The following is a 23,921-nucleotide window of genomic DNA, read 5'->3' as shown; positions in this document are numbered from 1 at the left end:
GAACATGTATTTGTTTTTGCAATGGAAAAGGTTAAAAAATAAATTAAACTGCACAGATAATTTGTGAAATAGGTAAAACAAAACAGCTGTATATCGAGAGGAATGATATATATATTTATACTAGTATTTCATTCCGCAGTTCTTAAGTCAAATTTCTGCATACTTGGTTCAAATCTCTCTACCTACACCAAACCCTTACCCCCCACCCCCCTCCACCCGCAACCCCACAGCAGCTTTATAGAAACAAGCTTTAATCTTAGGAATTCCACTTTCTGCTGAAGAACAAAGGGATAGTCAGAAGGGAAATGCTTTTGCCGTGGGTAACATTGTTCTTGAGGACAGAGTCATCAGTGTGCCTGTCATGGGTCAGGTGTGACTTTTAGTCCACAGCATTTGAGCTTTAGATTATTACTAGAAACCACCTATGTCGCACTTACTATGTGCCAGGCACAGGTCTAATGCTTCTTTGCCTGTTAACTTTCTTTAAAAATTAAAAAAATATTTTGAGGGAGAGAGAAATATCAATTTGCTGTTCCATTTATTTATGCATTGATTGGTTGATTCTTGTATGTGTCCGGACTGGAGATTGAACCCACAGCCTTGGCATATGCAGACGATACTCTAACCAACTTGAGCTACTAAACTTCTCAGCGACCATATGAAATCGAGACTTCATATTCTCTATTTCCATTTTAGAGATGAAGTAACTGAGATACAGATAGATTAAGTAATTGGCCCAACATCACACAGCTAATAAGAGGCATGGCCTGAATTTAAACCTGGAACTGTCTGGCCCCAGAGTCCCTTCTCTCAATGACTACACTAAATTTCCTCTCTGTACTTTTTTCTCTCAATTGGAGGACCTCTTCCAAAAATCCTTAGTAGGAAATTCAACTACAGACATTATTGAGGTTCTCTTTTCTTCTCCACAAGAGCAAATAAGAATCCTCAGCTTGGAGAAAGGAGGGGGTTGGGAGTCCAATGTGCGCCCACCTGTGGCTTCCTGGTTCCATATTGGTGGCCACCCTCAGGGCTGGTTCCTCCTGCTGGCTCACGGCTAACAAGAGAAGCACAGGGCTGTTTTGTGCTCAAGATTTACTCTCATCAAAACCCCCTCCCCCTACAGGCCCCCATCTATGGCGGCTCAGTGGGCACTCAGGGCTCAGGCTCTGTCCAGTGTGGAGACCCCAAACACCAATCAAGGGTATAGTCTGTAGTAGGCAGCTCTACAGACATGAGCAGAGCAAGGATGATGGGCCAGATACATAAGGTCATCAGGATGGAAAGCCTCAGGTGCCTAGCAACATTTGTAGGGTGTACCTGGCCCCCAGGGTGACGTTTCCTCCTCTAGCATAACACTGGTCTTGAGGTTTGAACCCCGTGACCTTTCCCTCCCAGCGATAACATCTAGGCCTCAGTTATATTTCAGCTCCAGGCCCAGATAAGCAACAAAACCAGCCACGGCTGACATCAGGACCAGCTGCATTGAATAATGACGCCCTTCCCTGGCCCCGGCGAATCAATCAGTGGAGGCCACAACCTGAAAGGACACACCTGGGAAACTGCTGAATATTCTATTAAGATCTTTCCCTGGGACCTCCCCTAAAATCTCCTCCCTTAAAACCCTTAGGATGAGGACCTGGTGCACCCTCTTCCAGTGAGCACGTAAGTGCCTTTCCCTTGGCCCCCCATCTCCCTGCCCCATGCAGGGTACCTTTAGCTTCCTCACTCCCACGCTCCAAGGGTCCTTCCTTTACTTGTTTTCCAAGCCCATTTCTACTAGGAATTACTTCTACCTCTGTGATTTACCAAATACACGTTCTCTTACAGTTTGGGTCTTGGCTCTGAATTCTTTTCTAGCCAGAACCCAAGTGCCGAGGTTGCTGAACCCAGGTTCGGTCTGACCCCATCCGCCAGACACCTGGTGCTGTTCCCGCCGCCGACAACAGTCTCAGGACATTTCTGCCTGCCTTCTCCGCTCAAGTAATGGCCGCTGTCACCTCTTCCTGTGAACACCCAGCTGGATCCTCAGTTGTGATGAGACAAAGGATTTTGATTGGAGGAGGGGTCAAAGGTATCGTAGTGCTGATCCCTCCTACCAGGGTGGGAGGTGGGGAAGGACAGACTGTTGGCATGTAGTTATATGTTGATAAATCACTTATCCTATTGCAAATTCCCATGTGAAATGAATCACGAGTGTAAGGAAGCCGAGGTGGGAGAACTTAGGGAAAGGCAAGAATCACTTGAAGATGATTGTTCAAAACCCTTGAACCCCACTCCACGTTTACGGAATCAGAATTCCCCAGAGGATTTTAGGAGTACTAACGTTTGGCATCCTTTGGTCTGCATGGTCAGGAAAATTTTTGCTTCACCCATGAACTGGCATCCTACTGTTGACCAGAGAAGTTAGAAAATATATAAGGCCCATCAGAACGGTCAGAGCAAACCTCGTAGATATGCCCCAGCTGCACGGGGTAGCAATGATGTGTGTGGGTGGAGGGTAAGATGTGGGGGGAGTTGTTTTTGAGGTTTATTCATACAAGTGCAGTTAGAGGGAAAGTCAGGGCACTGATTAGGAGGAAAGAAAGTGTTCAGGAAAATTATCTGAAATTTGGGAGTAAAGTAAAACGATGGTTGCCTGACATTTTAATAACCTGCTAGAGCATTTTCTAATAAGCCTGCCTCCGGGTCATCTGAGCCTCTGGGAATATAACTTTGTTTGACCTGCCATTCACAATTAGATTCCATTTGTTTACAGCTCTGAAAAGTGAGAGATTAAGTTGTGTTAAACCAGTGGTTCTGAACCTTCTGGCCCTTTAAATACAGTTCCTCATGTTGTGACCCAACCATAAAATTATTTTCGTTGCTACTTCATAACTGTCATGTTGCTACTGTTATGAATTGTAATGTAAATATCTGATATGCAGGATGGTCTTAGGCGACCCCTGTGAAAGGGTCGTTCGACCGCCAAAGGGGTCGCGACCCACAGGTTGAGAACCCCTGTAAGGGGCTTTTTTTTTTTTTTCTTCTCCCCTGTAGGACATTACTCAGCACTGAATCTGACTTAGCACCCTTATTTCAGCATGTCCTTTTCCACTGACCTGATAAACCACATTTCTCATTTCCTCATGGAACTGGCTTTGTCTCTCTGCTAGTTCCCGCATTAATGAGTTGAATTAAACTTTGCATGTGCTTATTATCTCTTCATAGGAGAACTATGATTCCCTTCAAATGATGCTTTTACCAAGCACACTGAGCATTTTTAGGCCTGAGGAGTCAGCTGAGGCAGTAAATGGGAAGCCAGTCAAAGGGATAAGAGTTAAATTCATTAGGAGCAAACCTCGGGGATGTGCCCCAGCTGCAGACTGAGAGAGCTCGAGCTCTACACCAGTTAAGGTGAGCAGTGCAGGATGAAGGTCATAAAGGCGACAAGGTTGTCAAGTGGTCTGTTTGTGTGCGGCACCCTGGGGGAGACCAGCGTTGTTTTAAGGCACCATTCTGGACCACTCATACTTCTTGCCCTAAGAGGAGTTCAAAGCTAAGATCTACACTCAATTGCTCTTCCTTTCCTCAGCCAGCCCGTTTCTGTTTATTTTTCTCTCTTCCTGTCTTTATGTCACTTGGTCTTTCTCTTTTGTTCTGTGCTTGTTATTTGACGTGTCTTCTTACAGAAGCTATTTGAATTCCTGTTATAACTAAGGAGAAACAAATGAATCAATAAAATAGAGGGAGATGTCTCAATATTACACCCTGACCTAAATTGATGTGGTTTTTCACAGTTACTAGGCTCTTTGTTTTTATTTTATTTTAGTTTTTGGTTAATATCTGTAGTGTCCATCAGTTAGAAGGGAGAGCTATGAAGTCTAGATATAGGTCTTTGCTATTATGTTAGAAGATAGCAAATTTAAAACAGAATTTATCCAGCTAGACATTTATATTTAAGCAGGCACAAACAGGCAGGGTAGGGTTAGGGTTAGAATTAGTTTACAGGCCACCTATGTGGCAAGATCAAGAAAGGCTACTTCTTTGTCTTTGATAGCACCTTGCCCTAGCTGGTTGGTTCAGTGGATAGAGTGTTGGCCCATGGACTGAAGGGTCCCAGGTTTGATTCTGGTCAAGGGCATGTACCTTGATTGCAGGCTCAACCCCCAGTAGGGAGTGTGCAGGAGGCAGCTGATAAATGTTTCTCTCTCATCGATGTTTCTAACTCTATCCCTTTCTCTTCCTCTCTGTAAAATCAACGAACTAAAATAAAAAAAAGAGTAAATATGTCAAACACTATTTAAAATAAAAAGGAAAGGCTCTCCAGAGGCCATTGTGGCAATGTTTAGGGGCGAGCTTGCCTCACCACCGAGGTGAGTGAGGGGGCCAAGAATCCTACTAGATCAGCAGTTGGACACAGAACCTTTGAAAATCAAGCCTCAAGAGACATTCCCAAAGTGCAGGAGGCTTTTAAAATTCTTAGACCCTGGTCGTAAAAAGATAAGAGTGTCTCTAGTATTTTTGGCAAATCCACGTATTTAAAACATCACAGGTTTCACCAAAAAGCTCTATTTCCACAAATGGTCATTGTGCTAATTAACAAAACTCCTGATGTTGGTTGGAGATAAAGTTAGCTGAAGCATTGGCCTTAGCCATCTCTGGTGCATGGCCTTTTGATTAAATGCTTCTTGACCATTCAGCACAGGGCAATCCACTTCTAAGACATAGTTGAAAACTAAAACCCGCATGCCATACTGTGGGAAAGTGTTTTAAAGAATTTCCCAGCCACATCCCATCCAGGATATGGAGAAATTCACTGTGCTCTCTCTGGCTGGTATAGGAATTAAATGATAAGCCACAGTAGCTTTGAATCAACCTTGATTAAAATTAATTTTAATAATTTCATAGGTAAGTGTGACAGAATAGCAAGTTGTCAACGCAAATGCTGTCGAGAAGGCAAAACACTGCTTTACATAGATTAAGGAGATGAGAAAATATTTATACACCAGTTGCAAAAAAGAAAAGAAAACAAAACAACAAAAACGCTGGGGTTTAACTGATTTTTAACCCATATCTTGTCATCATAACGTTGATTTTCGAGCTAAGTTTCCTAGAAAGGCAGAGAGGCAGTTTTCCTGTAATAGCTGAAAGTTTACTTAATATAAATCTGAAAAGATCACCCACAAGTCATTCTGAGACCATTAGTTTGTGTTACAAGGAACTACATTTGTTAGAATATTTATTATGAAGAGCAGTGTTTATCACTTAAAGTTGTAAACTGAATTTGTCCCTGGAGGTGGAAGTAATGGCCAACCATGGGATCATTGATCCCCTGACTATGGACTCTTGACCTTGTTGTAATTAACTTGTCATTGTATGCAAATCAAACATCTTTTTTGGAGGAAGTAATGTTATTCCTCCTAGCACAAGTTCTAGCCAAGTAAATGTTAAGTATGTGATTTCAGCAGATAGCTACACAAAGCAAATTCTTTCTTCCACTGTAGTTTTAGGCCTGTTTTCCAGCAGCCTGTGGAAGCTGTGTGGCAGAATTACTGAATATTCCGGGTAGTTTCTGAAAATGATGCTATCCTGTGGATGAGCGTAAAGCCCAGGCTTTGACTGTACAAAGGTTAACTATTTTTTTGTTTATGTTTGGTTTCTCAATCTCTTCTCGTCTGCTTTCTGTCATGGATGCAGAAATCTTGTCTCTCCAAAGAGCTTAACTTTGCGGATTAGCCTTGGATTCCAAGAACACAGCAAAGTGCCGCTCCCACTGTGAGTACTCAGCCAGCCTTCGTTGGTGATAACCGGGTCTCTTCATCTCTTCAAGGATCCAGCTTGGGTATGAGGATGGAGGAGGGTAGTTTAAAATCTTTGATGCCTTCCTCTCTGAGCCAAAATGAGAAAGTCTTTTATGTCTCCGTGTTTATGGGGGATGGGGAACAAGACTTGCTTTCAGATCAATACAAATTTTAGAACGGGGTGAGGCTATTACCAATGGAATCTAGTTTGTCCACTGATAAGCACACATTTTTCTGATGGGATCTCTTATTGGCTCATGGAGTTGACAATTATCCTTCTTCTTCATGGCTGCTAGCATCTAATCTCCCAAATTCTCCACAAAGATACTCTTATGGACATAGTATTACATTTATTGCATCATTTCCCCTCTTACTGTATCTGACCTAACAAGGGCATGTGAGGGGTGGCTTATGTCTGAGATTCTGCCACAGCCTGGTTTTTATACAGATCTGATGGAATACATTGAGTAACAAATTTGTGGCTGGGATTGCCTAATTCATTCCATTAGGTATAAGGAAATGTCTTGAATTTTTAAAAGCACTATAACTATAGCCATGATTTAGGAATTCCCGAGTTTAGCACCAAGTCTTCTCTTGCCAGCCTCAAATTTCTCATACCTAGTTCCTCAATAATTCTTTCCTTTTCAGAAAGTACTGTGAACTCCATCTTTTGTGTAAACTTTAGGACTTTTGCAGGGTCTGAATAGTATTAATTCCTTGGTTAAATCCCATTATCTATGCTCCTGTTCATCCCTGCTTTCCTGGGATCATCTTTTCATTTTCTGCCATCTGCATCGTCAGTGAAGATGAAAATGGAGACACTCTTATTTGAGGCAGTTTTCAAATAAAAGAACGATGTGGCCTTTTTGAACCTCAAGTTTTTTGTTTTTTTTTTAAAGTATTTATTGATTTCAGAGAGAAAGGGAGAGGGAGAGAGATATAGAAAATCAATGATGAGAGAGAATCATTGATCATCTATCTGCCTCTTGCACGCCTCCTACTGGGGACTGAGCCCCAAACCTGGGCATGTGCCCTTGACCGTAATCAAACCCGGGACCCTGCAGTCTCCATGCTGACACTCTATCCCAGGGGTCCTCAAACTACAGCCCGCGGACCACATGCAAATACAAATATTGTATTTGTTCCCGTTTTGTTTTTTTACTTCAAAATAAGATATGTGCAGTGTGCATAGGAATTTGTTCATAGTTTTTTTTTTAAAACTATAGTCCGGCCCTCCAACGGTCTGACGGACAGTGAACTGGCCCCCTGTTTAAAAAGTTTGAGGACCCCTGCTCTATCCACTGAGCCAAACTGGCTAGGGATGAACCTCAAGTTTTGTTGATAAAATGAGGTTTGACAAGATGATCCATAAGATCCTCCAGGGCTAAATTCTCTGAATATATAAACATTGTAGCTGGATGTTATATTTGGCTCTAGGGTTCCTGGTAGCAAAAGAAAATAGGAAAGATGTTGAATTATATGGTGTTCATTGTCTGACAAAAAGAAGTGCAGGCTCAAGTACGAAAGTAGACTATAGGACCCTGGAAAAAGTTTTAAATTGTGTCTTCTCAAAAGTCATAGTGATGATCCTGAGTTATAAGTGACCAAAGTTCAAATTGAGTTAGCTTAAGCAAATAAGGTAATGTACTGATTTACACACACACACACACACACACACACACACACACACACACACACGAAGGGCAGGTATTTGACTATTCTCAGGATTTCATCTCTGCTTTCCTCTGTGTTTTGGGATCTGGCAGGAAGGTTTTACAAAGCGGAAACCATAGCAACAGGCAAATTCAACATTGTATCTTTAAAGCTTCATAACTTCATAACCAGAGATGGTAGGGGGAAAAATCCAAGGGAAGATTTTGATTGGCCAGGCTTGGGTCACATGCTGACTCTTGGATCAATCATGGTGTGGGGCCTGCAGCTCCCTCCCACTGGAGCTGAGGGGGAAATGGAATTTTCCCATTAGGAGGGTGGCTACCATTCCAGGTAGGCAAAAAGGAAGTGACTGTTCTGACTGAGGTTTACCTGCTCAGTGTCTCTCTAAGTGCTTTTCATGGCCGTGACTAGCAACCTTGATAATTTAATCTGTGCTGCAAACAGATAGGCTAGAGGTGATAAAGACCACATAGGACACATTTGCCATCCAATAAAGTTGGGTTAATGTCCTGAGCAGGGGACCACACACCAGAGGGATGATGGGGCGCCTCACCAGACAAAGGAAGACACAAACTTGGTATATAGTATTAGGGGAATGGGTGGGGTTTTGGTAAAATTTCAACAAAGCAGTGCTGTGCTTGCTCAAAGCAAAGCAAGGCTGTGTATGAAGGAGTCAACATCAGGCCTGGGCTGAGATGAGAAAACTCAGGATCCAGTTTCCTTGGAAACTAAAAAGTGAGGATAAGTGTGGAATGTTGTGTGTAAAATCCTTATCTGAAGCTCTGCACCTATGTTGGAGATTGAGGCTGTTTTTCTGTTAAAATGACTTAGATCCTTCAGGCAAGAATGAGGTGTTCATTCTCACGAAATGTGGTTGCAAACAGCAAAGTTTTTTGACAGTCTGTGTTTTCAGAGAACACGTTTTCTCATGTTCTTTCATTAATTAACAAAAATATTCCCCTCCCCTCTACCCCAGTTTTGCAGGAGAAATTCTTTCCCCTCCACTCATCATACATGGTGGGGCAAAAGCAAGTTTCCAGTTTTTTCTTGGTTTTTTAAAAAATGAATTATTGTATTATTTTCCATAAGAACAACTGTAAACTACCCTGTATATACATACTCTTGACTAAGGCCTCTTGAAATAAGAGCATGACTTTCGTAGTCAAGCATCACGGAGTGAGTTAAGGTGGAAATGCTATGGCAGTTACAAGGATAAGTTGGAAAAGGTCTTTGGGAGTTTAGGTATGTCACGGTGGCAATTATATGCCATTTATTCACCCTGAAAATATTTGTTGAGCTTCTACTATGTGCAAAGGAGATACAATTTCTATCCTGGAGCAGCTCACAACTTAGTGAGGGAAATATCATGGAAGGAGACAAACCCAGAACTCCAGGATAAGGGCCATAGTGGATTTTGGCATAAACGTTTGCGAAAGCAAAGAGGAAGGAACTGTAAGCTCTGATCTGAGGAATTTGGTCCCACTCATGGCAGGAATAATCAGCGAAAGGAAGAATCTGAGGTTTTAAGGTGAGGAGTTTGCATTTGGAAGATCTGCCCAGCACAGCTCTGAGCTCACCCGCTGCCGGTGTATAGCTCCTGAGCATGCGCACAGCCTCCCACCACAGAGTTGAGCTTCTCCTCATGAGGCTTTCTTCATTGCTAAGGTTGCTCACAGGGCAGCCCGGAAGTGTCAAGGATTTAATCCTTCCTTTCCTTTAGGGCCAATCCTCACTCACTGAGGAGTGGCATCTGGTGTCCAAATCCCAAATGTCTTCCAATAGGACGTTTTTGAGGGTCATTATTCGTTTCTCAGAGGGTACCTGGTGGGCTTGAACCCCAGTGGCCTGCAGAGGTAACACACTCATTAAGGCACACTTTTTGGTTTTCATTCCTTTAGGTCTTACTTTCTATATTTCCTCTCTTGCTTCCCTGGATTGCTTTCTGAATATATCGCCTACACCCAAGTCCTTGTCTGAGGTTCCGCTTTGTAGGGAACCCAAATTAAGATAGCAAACGTCTCCCCTGTAGGGGAATAGCGCACAAGGAGGAGTGGGAAGATGGCTTGAAGGTCAAGGAGAAGACCCAGAGTAAAGGAAAGTGGTGAATGCTCTGAGGTAACAGGAGAAATAAGGACCTTACTACCTACCTAGGGTCAGTGTTAGAGTTCAACACCATGAGCCCAAAGCAGTGGTTCTCAACTTTCCTAATGCCGTGACCCTTTAATACAGTTCCTCATGTTGTGGTGACCCCCAATTTCATTGTTACAAATTGAACATAATTAAAGCATAGTGATTAATCACAAAACAATATGTAATTATATATGTGTTTTCCGATGGTCTTTGGCGACCCCCGTGAAAGGGTCGTTCGACCCCCAAAGGGGTCGCGACCCATAGGTTGAGAACCGCTGGCCTAAAGACATCTTAGGTTCTAAGCGACTGCCTTGGGGAATGACAGGAAGACTAGAGGAGGGGGAGGCTGTTGAGTGGGTGAGTCACAGGGAGAACTTGGCTTTCTGAGCAGAAGGAGGGAATAGAAGACTGAAAGCACTGGTTGGCACTAAATATCTGAGCTGAACACTTGTTGCTGAATAATTTTACATGTGATAACTGGATTATTTCCCTGAGGGAATCAGAACATTTGGTGAGCACTTGCTGCCTCAGCTCAATGTGAAGTGACTATTTCTGAGTAGAACAAAACCCTGCTGTTATCCCCACCCCGTGAATAACGAAGGGACAATTGATAAAGAGCGAAGTAACCTATCATTTCGGGAGTTATCCTCTATGTAGGATGCTCTCTAGGTTTTATGCCCAAGTTAACAATCTCGGAAAAACACAGAGAAGCTTGAATTTAACTTTGCTAGTGACATACTGTCTTTCTAATGGCAGCTTATTTCAGGAAACTTTATGTGACTCCATTTTCTCAAACACTCAGGCCAGAAACTAAACAACACTCCATCCCAAGAACGGGCCTTCAGATTTTGAGACATTGTACACAGAATGTGGTGGAGATGGTGACTGACCACCCCCTCCTCCCCTTCTATCCTCCTTCTCCTCCTTCTATGATAATAGAGTTGAGCTGGGCACATGGCTGCCTGCGTGGAAATCAAATCTTAAGTCTTCCCTGCTGCTGGGGGTGACTAAGATCTGACCAATGGAATGTGGTGGAAGGAATGCGAGCAACTTCTGCTTTGCTGATTGAGGAGAAAGTCTCTAGGTTTAGCTCCTGCTCCCTTCCCACTGGCTACCCTGGTGGTACTTGAGGAAACCTCAGATGACACATTGAACATTAGCCTGGGTCCCTGAATGACGGTGTGAGGAAAGCCTCTTGCTGACTGGGAATACTGCACTTGGGCTAAATTGTTCTTTAAGCCATATTATTGTGAGGTCTCTTGTTATAGCAGCTTAACTCTTACCCTAACTCCTATATTCGCACATGTAATTACTTATATATTTCCTTTGACTCCATCCTGATCCCGAACCTGGTTGGTGTGAGCTAGTTTAGAGCATCCAAGGAGGATACAGACACTTGAGCTTTCCTCTGCCTGGTAAAGGTTGTCAGTGTAAGGAGTGTCTGGCATTGTTCAGTGTATTAATTTATCCTTCCCTCCATCCGTCCCTCTACGCGTCCATCCAAACATCCATTATACATGATGTTTTGAGACCTAATATGTGCAAGACTCTTTGCTAGGGGATAGCCAGGAGATATGAGTGACACTAAGCCGAATGGTACCCAGTCCCTGCTCTCAATGAGCTTATAGTCTAGAGACGTTAGGTGGAGAATAAATTATTAAAGTAGGGATAGTTAGAGTCAACTTTAATTCCAGGAAATCTTAATTAAATTTGAAAAAGGCTAGTTTAAATTATTATTATTATTTTGAGAATGCTCTCCCTGGTAAGTTTTTTTAGTTCATTTTCAAGGTCAGTGTTCACAGAGTGAAGGACCATTTTTATTTAATGGCAACAAAGCATGCCTAAGCACAAGCAATGCGTTACTCACCATAAACACAGTCCTTGCTCCTCCCCTCTGCCCCCCACCCCCCGCCCACTTCCCCCTGGGAGAGTATTAAACACTGGAAAAGCTGATGTGTATCCTTGAGCCTTCCTGTACTCTAGGCTGGAACAGCTTCTTAAGGGATGAAGACAAGAAGGAGAAATTGAAAAGACCAGCTTGCAAGGCTTTCCCAGGTAGGAAGAAATGCCTTCTCCAAGGGATAGCTTTTATTTGGGAACTCTAGTTTGTTTCCATTTATTTTTGCAACTACACTGTTATTTTTCATTTCTAGGCAGAGATAGAGACAGACACATATAGACCAGTGATGGCGAACCTATGACACGCGTGTCAGAGGTGACACGCAAACTCATTTTTTTGGTTGATTTTTCTTTGTTAAGTGGCATTTAAATATATAAAATAAATATAAAAAAATATGTCTTTGTTTTACTATGGTTGCAAATATCAACAAATTTCTATATGTGACACAGCACCAGAGTTAAGTTAGGGTTTTTCAAAATGCTGACACACCGAGCTCAAAAGGTTTGCCATCACTGATATAGACAGATAGAGGAGAAAGAGATAAAGACCGAAAGAAAGACATTGAATAGCAAAGAGATGGAGAACCGTTGAGACAGGGAGAAAGACGCAGAGAAAACAAGCAAACCCAAAGACTATGTTAGATATACAGAGGAAGAGGAAGCTCTAAAACTAGGACAAAAAGAGACCTGCAATTCTCTGGACTTTTATTGAGCAGGAAGATGTAAGATATCATGAGATTGCTTCCAGAATTTATCTTCTGTGTGGAAAGGGGAAACTGACGTAGGGGACTCACACATGTCACATGAATTATTTCACTGATGCAAATCGTTGGGAGACTTTAAGAATGAAGATTGGTGTTAGAATGGGAGGTCTAAGGAAGAAGAAAACACTAGAGCAGTGGTTCTCAACCTTCCTAATGCCGCGACCCTTTAATGCAGTTCCTCATGTTGTGGTGACCCCCAATTTCATTGTTACAAATTGAACATAATTAAAGCATAGTGATTAATCACAGAAACAATATGTAATTATATATGTGTTTTCCGATGGTCTTAGGCAACCCCTGTGAAAGGGTCGTTCGACCCCCAAAGGGGTCGCGGCCCACAGGTTGAGAACCGCTGCACTAGAGATTTAATGAGTCGACAGACTTGGTAGAGAGATAAAACTTAGCTAAAAATGACTCTCCCTCTTACAGCATTCTCAGGGCCAATAGGGGCAATTATGAGTCAGAAATAAAAGGTTTCATCCCTTTAGTTTGCCAGGATTCATACAATTTGACTACCATTATTTTCCTTTCCATTTGACAACCAGACATAATTTTAATAATTAAGTTAAATGATTATTTCCATTTTTATTTTTATTTATTTTTTATTTATTTATTTTTTTATTATTTATTTTTAATGAAAAATTTAAAGAATACAACAAAATTTAAAGAATTCAGAGAACACTCAACACTTAGATTCACCGTTAACATTTTAATATAATTGTTTTCACATATCTACCCCTCTATTCACTTTAATCCATCTTATTATTTTATGCATTTTCAAGTAAATTATGTACATCAATACACTTCTCCCTAAATACTTCAGCATGTGCATAATTTGCTAGACTCAAGGAAATGATTATTTTGTAAAGATCTGCAAGAAAAGTTAAGATGAAATTGATCAGTTTAGATTTTTGTATGTAATTTCTGAATAACTGGGGCTGATATTTCTACACTTAAATTCACTGAACAAACATAGGGATGGTGATGACTATTAAGGATGACTTCAGTGGGTGAAAGGGAAAAAATTTGGGCTGAAAATTATTCCACAGGATCTATAGGAGAAAAATCTATCACCGTTTTGTCTTTTTTGTATTGATCTTCAGAAATAAAGAAATGGGCTCAGGGAATACCAAATACAGAAGGGTCCTTTTTAAAATTTCAGTTCTTGAGTGGCTAACCCACAGGCTTTTGAAAGTAGTCTGCCATCACATAGTTCTACTGGTAGTTTCTGACTCATAGGAATGGGCTTTGAAAGATCAAGGGATGTGTTTATCTTGACACTGAATAAAAGTACTAAAGCCATGTCTATATTTTTGCAGAAACAAAAAATATGATGCGTTACAGAGTCACTAGGAAGTGAAATGATAGATGTTTTCTCCCTGATGATTTGGCCTGAAATATTCTGAATCTGAAAACATGATAACTCCTTTAAGAAGATCATACAGAAAATTGTTTTGCTCAAACATTCCACTCTAATCTTGTGTCTTATGTTTGAGCTACTCACTATCTAAGACTTAGATTCCAAGTGAATTTTTGTGGCAGTGAGTTTTAGAAGATTCATCCTTCTGATCGTATCTCTCCCCTGCCCCCTTGGGCGTGGGCTACAGTCACAGCTGGGCTTCATCTGAGATTTCTCAGAGACCTTAAACCAGCCGTGGGCAAACTACGGCCAGCGGGCCGGATACGGCCCGTTTGAAATGAATAAAACTAAAAAAAAAAAAAAAAAAAGACCGTACCCTTTTATGTAAAGATGTTTACTTTGAATTTATATTAGTTCACACAAACACTCCATCCATGCTTTTGTTCCGGCCCTCTGGTCCAGTTTAAGAACCCATTGTGACCCTCCAGTCAAAAAGTTTGCCCACCCCTGGCTTAAACCAAGTACCTCCTTCCAATACTATGCTCATGATCTGGTTTTACCCATTCTACAAACTTGCCAAATGTTTAGATTTATACTGTTGCTGTGATTATATTTTTAATACAGATGAATAAAAATATTACTGTAATTAAAATGTAAAAGTAAACCCAATTGGCTTTGAGTCCTTCATTTACCAAAAAGTAATAGCATAGGGCACCAATCTTTCCAAGAGTGTCTAAATCTTTGTATAGAACATTCTATCTTAAGAACAGGAAGTCATTTATTCCCTCCTTCCCCCTCCCATTGATTCTTAGAGAGGGGAGGGAGAGCAAAGAAAGACAGAGAGAGAGAGAGAGAGAGAGAGAGAGAGAGAGAGAGAGAAAATGGTTGCCTCTCGCATGGCCCCAACTGGGACCGGGGATCAAACCTGCAATGCAGGTACATGCCCTTGAGTGGGAATAGAACCCATGACCCTTCGGTATGTGCAGGTTGACACTCTTTTTTTTTTTTTAATATATTTTATTGATTTTTTACAGAGAGGAAGGGAGAGAGATAGTCAGAAACATCGATGAGAGAGAAACATCGATCAGCTGCCTCCTGCACATCTCCCACTGGGGATATGCCCGCAACCCAGGTACATGCCCTTGACTGGAATCGAACCTGGGACCCCTCAGTCCGCAGGCCGACGCTCTATCCACTGAGCCAAGCCGGCTTCGGCTGCAGGTTGACACTCTTAACCACTGAGCCACACTGGCTCAGGTGGAAGTCATTTTGAGCAAATGAATTTAAGCAACAGATATTTGTCAAGCACCTACTATGTGCCATACCCTGGGGATACATCATGGAAACAAAAAGATTTCTCATAGTGCTTCTAGCTAACGGTGGGATTGTAACAACAGATAATAAAAATCATGATGAATATTCTATAGCATGTTAGGAGGCAGTAAGAACTATGAGAAAAGAGGAAAAGCAGAGCAGAGTAAGGGGGGTTGGGTGTACTGGGAGAACAAGGGTGGGTAGAATTTTAAGTAGAATGGCTAGGGTGGATTAACCGTGAAGATGATATTGAAGCAAAGACTTGAGGGAGGTGAGGGAATTAACCATGCATATATGGGGATATGTGGGAAAGAGTGTTAGAGGCAGAGGAAACAGCATATGCAAAGACCGTAACAGGGACTGTAACTCTGGCTACTTGAAGAACATCCAGTAGGCCAACGTGATCAGAGTTTAATGAGTACGAGTGAGAGGTGAGTCAGAGAGAAGCTGTGGGCCAGATCACACAGGGCCTTGTAATCTCCTTCGTCTTTTTACTCTGAGCAAAGCAGGGAGTCACTAAAAGGCTCTGAGCAGAGGTGACTTAGGTTTTAAAAGGATTTCCCTGAATATATATTGAGACTAGACTTAAGGGAGAAAGGTTAGAAGCAATAGAGGAGATGGTGGCTCAATACAGGTTGTGGGAGAGGATCAGTTTCTGGATACACAGCTTTAATGGAGAGCCAACAGGATTTCCTGGCAGGTTAAAAATGTAGGAGGTGTATGTGAGAGAGGAGTTCATGGATTTGGGTTGTGCTATGCAAAGGTTGCACTTGACATGAATTGAGAGAAATGAAAGGAGGGAGTTTTTTTTTGTTTTGTTTTGTTTTTTTTTTAAAGAGCAAAGAAGGGAACTGTTCTAGGTGCTGAGCATATATAAAGGGATGAAGACACAGTCTTAACAAAGACTGGTTATTCATTGAAATAAGTGCCCAAGGTTCAGAGAAAGAACAGAACAGGAAGCGATTTGCCATCAGGTTTGGGTTAGGGAGGTAACATCTGAGCTGGGTTTTGAAAGGAGCCTGCCAGGTATGTGTGTATGTGTGGGTGTGTGTGCACGTGTGCACATGTGTTGGGGCCAAGGAGTGGAGTTCATCCTTTTAGATAGAAGGAAGGAATAAGTGACATATGGTGAATCTGCAAAGTCTAAGTGAACTTGGCAAAAATACACTATCTTATAATTTTGTAACCTTCAGAAAGTTAGCCTAGTCAATGCATCTTACAATCTATAAAGGAATATCTTTATCTTTCTCAGGGCCAGTTGATGCATTTAATGGGTACTTTTTCAATATATTTTTATAAATTTCTTATGCACTATTTAAGATTTAAAAAAATGATGCAGAGAATAGTTCAATGGCACTTTGTTATTTTAAGCCTGGAGACCAAAGTAAAAGATTCAGCTCAAGCCGAACCGGTTTGGCTCAGTGGATAGAGCGTCGGTCTGCGGACTCAGGGATCCCGGGTTCGATTCCGGTCAGGGGCATGTACCTTGGTTGCAGGCACACCCCCACTGGGGGGCATGCAGGAGGCAGCTGATCGATCTCTTTCATCGATGTTTCTGGCTCTCTATCCCTCTCCCTTCTTCTCTGTAAAAAATCAATAAAATATATATATATATTTTAAAAAAAAGATTCAGCTCAAAGAACATAGGCAGCTAGCTTCAAAGAGCGTGTGTCATCCAAGTGACCACACTGCCACCAGCTTGGTGTCACACGAGGTACCCTAGTCCTTTGATTTAGGGAGTCTTCTCTCACTGCTATGAAATTTCTGTTACAACCCAAAATCTCGCTTTCATCACAGCGTGGTTATAGCCTAGACATAAGGAAGCAAAAATGTCATCTCAGCCCTTTGATTCAAGCGAAGCATTTCTCTTGGAATAAAAACTGCTGAAGCTTGGTTCTGTCAATGAGAAAGGATGGAATTTTGGGGACTTTGTTCCATAGATTATCACTTGACAGAAGTAATGGTAACCTCTCATGTTTTGTAGCTTTTTACAAAGTCCTTCCTCCCCCATTAGCTCATGCCATCCTGCCAAGTGGTGATGGCAAGGTCTCATTGCCTCTATTTCATGCTGCCAGAGCTGAGGCTTAGAGAGTTTAAGAGACTTCCAAGAAGTCACATAATAAGGATGTGGCAGGGGCGACACTTGAACCAGAAAATTCACAGTCAGCTTCTGTGCATATTTTACTGTTCCACACTATACTCTCTCTCCAGTGTCTGGGGCAACCTTCTTCTTAAAGGACATAGAAATAAAGGACCATGTGTATGACACCAGACTAGATCATGCAGAGGGCCATCTTACCCTTATTCACTATCTCGACCTGCTCCTTCTATGTTTCCTGGTGGCAGGAAGTAAGGAGTGACAGAATGCCCTGACCTACCGATGGCCTTTGGAGAGATGCACTGATCTGCTAGTGGAATGTAGGCATCCTTCCCCAATGAAATGTTTCAGAAAGACAGGGTAGTTATTCCCAATTCCCTGGCAAGACTCAACTCATGAAATGCTGGGGTGGTGGAGTTTATAAGCCACACATAAGTTGAGTCTGAGTAAATATTTTTTATTGGATTAAATCATTCAGCCGTTTGCTCACCCATGTATATAATGTTCATAAAAGAAAATGTTCATTAGTTGGCTCCAATGTAGCCAGCACTACAATGATTTCTCAGACCAAGTCTCCACCTTCTATGTGTTCACAGCCCAGTGAGGGAGATAAACAATTAGGCAGGCAATGACAACGCAATATGGCAAATGACATCACTGATGTATGAACCAGGAGTTACAGGAAACTAGATGAATCAGGATATGAAGAGGGCCTAGAATAGTTAAAAAAAATGCCCAACAGCTGAGGTTTTGTTCGGTTTCAAAATTTTAAGCACCTCACAAATTAACTGTGTGCGGATCTTGTAATTACCATAGCTGATGGGAGTATCATGCCATCAGTACCCACTCACTGCTTTGCTGAACTGTGGCATTGTCATCTTTACCCCTCCCTGGAGGAATGCTCCAAGACTCTGCATCTTGTTATACTTTTCTTTTGGAGCCTAATGACACATTAATTGTCATTGAAATGTTTGACACAGCCTCCCTCAAATATTTTGCAAAAAGTTGTATATATATGATCCAAGCAGTCATAAGATTTGTGAATGGGCACAGAAAGCAAATGTTAATATTTATGCAAAAGGTTAAGGCTAACCTTTAGTTTGTTTTAACTGTCAGACATGCTGTGTGGTTTTTAATGTGTTGTATACAAAAAAAAAATCTGTTTATGTCCCCCAATTGTTTGCCTCCTGGAGTTTCCTGTTGCCCAGATGTGGTACGCTGTAAGTCTGTCTTGTAGGAAAGCCAAATCTACGGTGCTTAAAATACGAGATAGAGAGATAGAGAGATAGAGAACATAGCTTCAGAGTTCAAAGTAAAGTATAATTAGAAATTAAATAAAAAAATGTGTTAAATTAATTTTGCATATTTGCATTGGGCCTTTCATCCAAATATATTGCATCTTCTGCTTATCTCTCGGTCATTTAATCATAAGGAGGAGGCGTTTGAATTGATCATCTCTTTCTTTTCTCCACCGAGTTAATAATAGACACTTGATTTTCTCCATGGGGAGCCGGAGTTGCTGTTGAAGATCAGTGGAGCAGACATCTGCCCGGGCAGAAACCATTGCGTACTAAATGCATGGAAGAATGGTTTTCAAAGTGTGGTCCCTGGGACCAGCTCCGCATGCAGATTCTCACGCCCCCTCCCAGACCTACTGTACAGGAACTCTGGAAGTGGGGTCCAGGAAGATGGTTTTTAACTGGTCCTCTAGGTGATTCTGACGCAATGACCAAGCTTGAGAAGCACCATCATAGAACATTAGAGATGGAATCTTTACTATTATGGTTAAGGGGTCCACACAGAGAGAACAGAAATGCTGAAGGAGGCTGGTATATAAAGCACTGCTAACTTAATGAAATGGAGTTAAGGTGGTTTATGGTTGAAGACTGAGAAACTTTGCCCAGGTCCCCTCTTCTGTCCCACCTTCTCATTTCAGGTATTTGAAAAAAGGTCTCCATAAAATTTATCATGTCTTAAGAGCTTGTACAGCGCATTTGTTCCAGAAAGGCTTACCCAAGTCCCAGCACTCCAAAACCGTAACTCCCTCGCCTAGACCTTGGATGAGCTCCATTTGGGTGTCTAAAACGTGTCCTGTGTTTTTGCACATGCTTGTTCACTTGCTATTTTCTACTCATCCTTCAAGTCTCAACTCTAGTGACGTCTGCTCTGAAGCCTTCACCCAAGTGAAGGGAGGTGCTCACCCACTGTGCTCCTCAGCACCTTGTATAGACTTCTGCAGTATTTTGCTCACCTCACAATGTTGCAATTTATCCATCTCTGTCTCTCTAGTAGAGTTCCAAGTCCTCTTAGAAAAAGAACTACTTCTTTAATCTTTTATTTCTAGCAGCCAGTGTCTGGAGCAACCTTCTTCTTAAAGGACACAAAAGAAATAAAAACCATGTATGTGACACTAGACTAGATACTTGCAGAGGGCCGTTCTTGCCCTTATTCACTGCTCTATGTTTCCTGGTGATAGGAAGTAAGGAGTGGCAGAGTGCCCTGACCTACCCAGGGCCTTTGGAGAGAGGCCTGATCTGATGGTAGGTATCTTTCCTGAATGAAATGCCACAGAAAGACAGGGGACTTATTCCCATTACCCTAGCAAGACCAACTCATGAAATGCTGGGGTGGTGGCAAATCAATGAAAAACTCTCATGCCCCCATCCCCCCCCAGAATTATTATAATCTACTGAATATTTGAGAGTAAATTCCTGATCTTAAGACCCTTTGCTCCATAATATATTGTGTGTATTTCTTAATAACAGGACATTTTCTTATATGACTACAACACAATGATCAAAATCAGGAAATTTGACATTGAAATAGAATTATTATATAATATTCTGTCCACATTAAAATTTTCCTATTGTCTCACTTAATGTCCTTTATAGCAATTTTTTTTTGCAATCCAAGATCATATATTGCCTTTTGCTGTCATATCTCTTTTTAAAAAATTTTAAATTAAATTGATTTTTTGGTTAATTCTCACCTGGGGATATTTTTTCCATTGCTTTTTCAGAGATAGTGGAAGGGAAAAAGGAGATGGGATGGAGGGAGGGAGGGAGGGAGGAAGGGAGATAGAGATAGATAGATAGATAGATAGATAGAGAGAAAGAAAGAGAGAGAGAGAGGTGAGAGAGCCACATCGACTGGTTGCCTACTGCACATGCCCAGACCCGGGCCACGGAGTGAATTGGTAACCTAGGTGTGTTCCCTTGATCAGAAATTGAACCTGAGACCCTTTGGTCCTATGCTCTAACCATTGGCCAACACCAGCCAGGGTAGCTTTAGTATCTCTTTAGACTGTTTTCATCTCAGTTTGTTCTTCAGCTCTTCTTTGTCTTTCATGATAATACTATTTTTGAGAGGCACATGCCAGTTGCTTTTTAAGATTGTCCCCAAGTTTTTTTCATTTATATGATGGTTTCCTCATTATTAGATTTAGGTCATGGATCTTGAGGAGGGCTACCATATACTAGTAAGTAAGTGATGTTGAGTTTTCTCATGTGTAATAACATCAGGAGGTACTTGATGTTGGTTTATCCTATTATTGTTGACTAGAGGCCTGGTGCACAAAGTTTGTGCATGGGTAGGGTCCCTAGGCCTGGCTGGACATCAGGGCCTTCCAGCTGCCTGCTGGGGCCTTCCTTCATTCTGTGCCACCCCCTGGTGGTCAGCACATGTCATAGTGAGCGATTGAACTCCCAGTCTCCCAGTTGAACTCCTGAGGGGATACTTTGCATATTAGCCTTTTTAATATATAGACTAGAGGCCCAGTGCATGGAATTTATGCAGGGGGGGGGTCCCCTCAGCCCAGCCTGCACCCTCTCCAGTCCAGGACCCCTCGAGGGATGCCCGACTGCCGGCAGTTGGACATCCCTCTCACAATCCTGGACTGCTGGTTCCTAATCACTCACCTGCCTGCCTGCCTGGTCGCCCCTAACTGCCCCCCCCTGCTGGCCTGATCACCCCTCACTGCCTCTACATGCCAGCCTGATCGCCCCTAACTGCCCCCACTGCTGTCCAGGTCACCCCCAACTGCCCCTCCCCTGCCGGCCTGGTCGCTCCTAACTGCCCCCATCCCCCACCGGCCTGGTCACCCCTTACTGCCATCCCTGCCAGGCTGGTCACCCCCAACTGCCCCCTCTCCCAGCCTGGTTGCCCTTAACTGCCCTCCCCCCACCCCCCCGCCAGCCTGGTCATCCACAATTCCCCCCCCCCAAGTTTCCCCTCATTGTCCCCCTACCAGCCTAATCACCCTCAAGTGCCCCCCTGCCAGCCTGGTTGCCCCCTACTACGCCCCTCTGCCGGACTAGTTGCCCCTAACTGCCCCCCACCCCCTGCTGGCCTGGTTGCCCCCAACTGTCCCCCTGCTGGCCTGGTCATCGCTCACTAACCCCCCTGCCGGCCTAGTCGCCCCACGCAGCCTGTTGTTCAGTCGTTTGGTCGTCCCTCACTAGCCCCCCTGCTGGCCTGGTCATAGGCAGCCATCTTATGAGGGTGTGAGGGTTAATTTGCATATTACCTCTTTATTATATAGGATATTAATTTTGGTCACTTGGTTAAGTCATGTCCACCATGTTTGTCCATTGCAGATACTTTTTTGTTCTCTTTATAAGTTATTTGTGAGGGGATACTTTGAGATTGTGTTAAAATACTGTTTTAGCATCACTTAATGACTCTTTCCTGAATCAATTATTACTATGGTGGGTACAAAGTAATTATTTTAATTGAACAAATTAATCTTAAAAAATAAATTGTCCTAATGAGTTAACTGTTTAAACAGCAAACTTTGAGAGAAGTCTTTCTCTGCCCCAAACCTATGAGAATTATTTCCAGAAAGAATTGTTATCTGATGCTATCTCTATCTAATTGCACTTCATTTAATGGCCTTGTTTTTTGCCTCCACAATGGGCCCTGCATGTTCAACTGCAAACCCCCTTTAGCAGCTTAAATTCAATATAAACATCTTCATGGAATAGTATATATAATATAGATAGTAAGTCCTTAACATACAGACCTTTTTCTCTTTGTTGATATAGCACACACATATGAACAGCTGTAAAATGTTTATAAACGTTTGACTTTCCCACTAGATTTCCATAAACAGCTCTGGTGCTTTATTTACAACTAACTAAAAAGACTTTTCATTTTTTATGACGTATTGCATTATACTAATAACTAGGTCATAATGAAATATTAAAATGTAGATACTCTAATTTTTTATTTCATCTAACTTTATTAACCCAAGATTTAAAACAGTTGAAGTATACAGTGGTGTGTGGAGCCCGTTTACTGGCCTGTGAAACTGACAGTAACTCTGCAAACCAGTTGTTAAATACAGACAGTTTAAAATTATAGTACATAAACTTAAAATTAAATAAATTATATTAAAGACAGTGAGTACTCAAAAAAGGTTGACAGATAGCATTTTATTGTAGTAATAGTCATAATCAAAATGTATGATTTTATTTTGGATGATTCTTTCTGGCACTGTCAAACTCTCAAGCTCTTTCCTCCCATACTGTCCTTAATCCATTAGAACTGTCTATTCTTTAAGATTCATGCATCCATTTACTTGCATTTATTTATTTATTTATTTATTTATTTTTTTATTGATTTCATAGAGAAAGGGAGAGGGAGAGAGAGATAGAAACATCAATGATGAGAGAGAATCATTGATTTGCTGCCTTTTGCGCACTTCCTACTGGGGATAGAGCCTGCAACCTGGGCATGTGCCCTTGACTGGAATCGAACCTGGGACTCATCAGTCTGTAGACACAGTCCACTGAGCAAAACCAGCTGGGGCCATTTACTTGCATTTAGATGAAAATTCATTGGGGAATAGGATATTTATAATCTTAAAGTATCTTTGCTCAAATCACTTATATGCCTCCTTGAGGAGGCATTAATGGGAAGTTGATGTAGAAACTGAGGGACAGAGAAATCCAATTATATCACATATGTTTTGGAAAAATCACTGGACCAATTCCTTGGGGAATTATTGTAATATAGTGGATGATAGAGTAGGTGTCTCAAATCAGCATCAAGCTCTCTGAATCATCACATAAACCTTGAGAGGTGAACTGGCTTGCTGAAATCCACATGGAACAAATGGTCAAGCTGAAACAGAATCAAGGCCTGTGGGCTCCCTCTGAAGTCATGACTTCTCCCGGTATTTTCTGTTGGCATGGAAAAAAATAGATGTGTATCTGTGAGTCACCCTTAAGGAGTAAATTAAGCCTGCACAGTAGAAATGTGTCTTCAGGGAAGCAGGGTGACTACACGTACACATTCTGAAAAGAGGATCTCAAATGTTGGGTGGGTGACTGCTATTTCTGAGCATCATGATATCATTTTCATACAATATTCTGCTTAAAAGGCCCAAGATTTAAAAGTGATTTAGATACTGAAATTCTTGCTTAAATTCTTTGATAAGTTTAAAGAATGATCCTTAAAGTTTACTGAATTTCTTATCATTTCTGGTATGTAAAATTTCTTTCCCCAAGTAGGTTGTTCAGTTCTGTAAACACAAAGTTTGTAATTCCATTCTCTGGAGCACCAACTACAGTGTTTTAGACATAAAACTGCTCTTTGAAGTCCTAGTTGGTGGATAAAGGAACTTAGGTCTTGAGCTCATACTCTTACCCCAGGGTAAATTGCTCACAGGTCTTCATTTTACATGAAGTGGACACAGGGAATTAATCACAGTCTGGACTTAACAGATTTCCATTGAAGAGTTTGAAGCAGATGTTTTGAGGTCCAGGCATGCACCCTGGACCTATAGTCAGGTTACCTGGGACAGCACCTGACAGTGCATGGCTATGTAGCTCTGGTATGTTACTTACCTTTTGGGATCTGATTTCTTCATTTCCATCAATGAAATAAGCAGAGTAAGA

At 41.9% G+C, this 23,921-nt stretch overlaps 1 protein-coding gene across 1 annotated transcript in view; it reads left to right on the top strand.

Annotated features, from left to right (window-relative positions):
• Positions 1-11,529: 11,529 nt before the first annotated feature.
• LOC118668195 (collagen alpha-4(VI) chain-like) overlaps positions 11,530-23,921 on the top strand; it is a 103,200-nt gene continuing 90,808 nt past the window's right edge. The window contains exon 1 of the mRNA XM_036332649.1: positions 11,530-11,642. The gene's annotated coding sequence lies outside the window, so the exon portion shown is untranslated. The remainder of the gene's footprint in view (positions 11,643-23,921) is intronic.

The sequence above is a fragment of the Myotis myotis genome, unplaced genomic scaffold (genome assembly GCF_014108235.1).
Source record: "Myotis myotis isolate mMyoMyo1 unplaced genomic scaffold, mMyoMyo1.p scaffold_m19_p_13, whole genome shotgun sequence".
Lineage (NCBI taxonomy): Eukaryota > Metazoa > Chordata > Mammalia > Chiroptera > Vespertilionidae > Myotis > Myotis myotis.
Note: the sequence above shows the minus strand (reverse complement) of the source record. Positions and strands in the feature narration are given on the sequence as shown.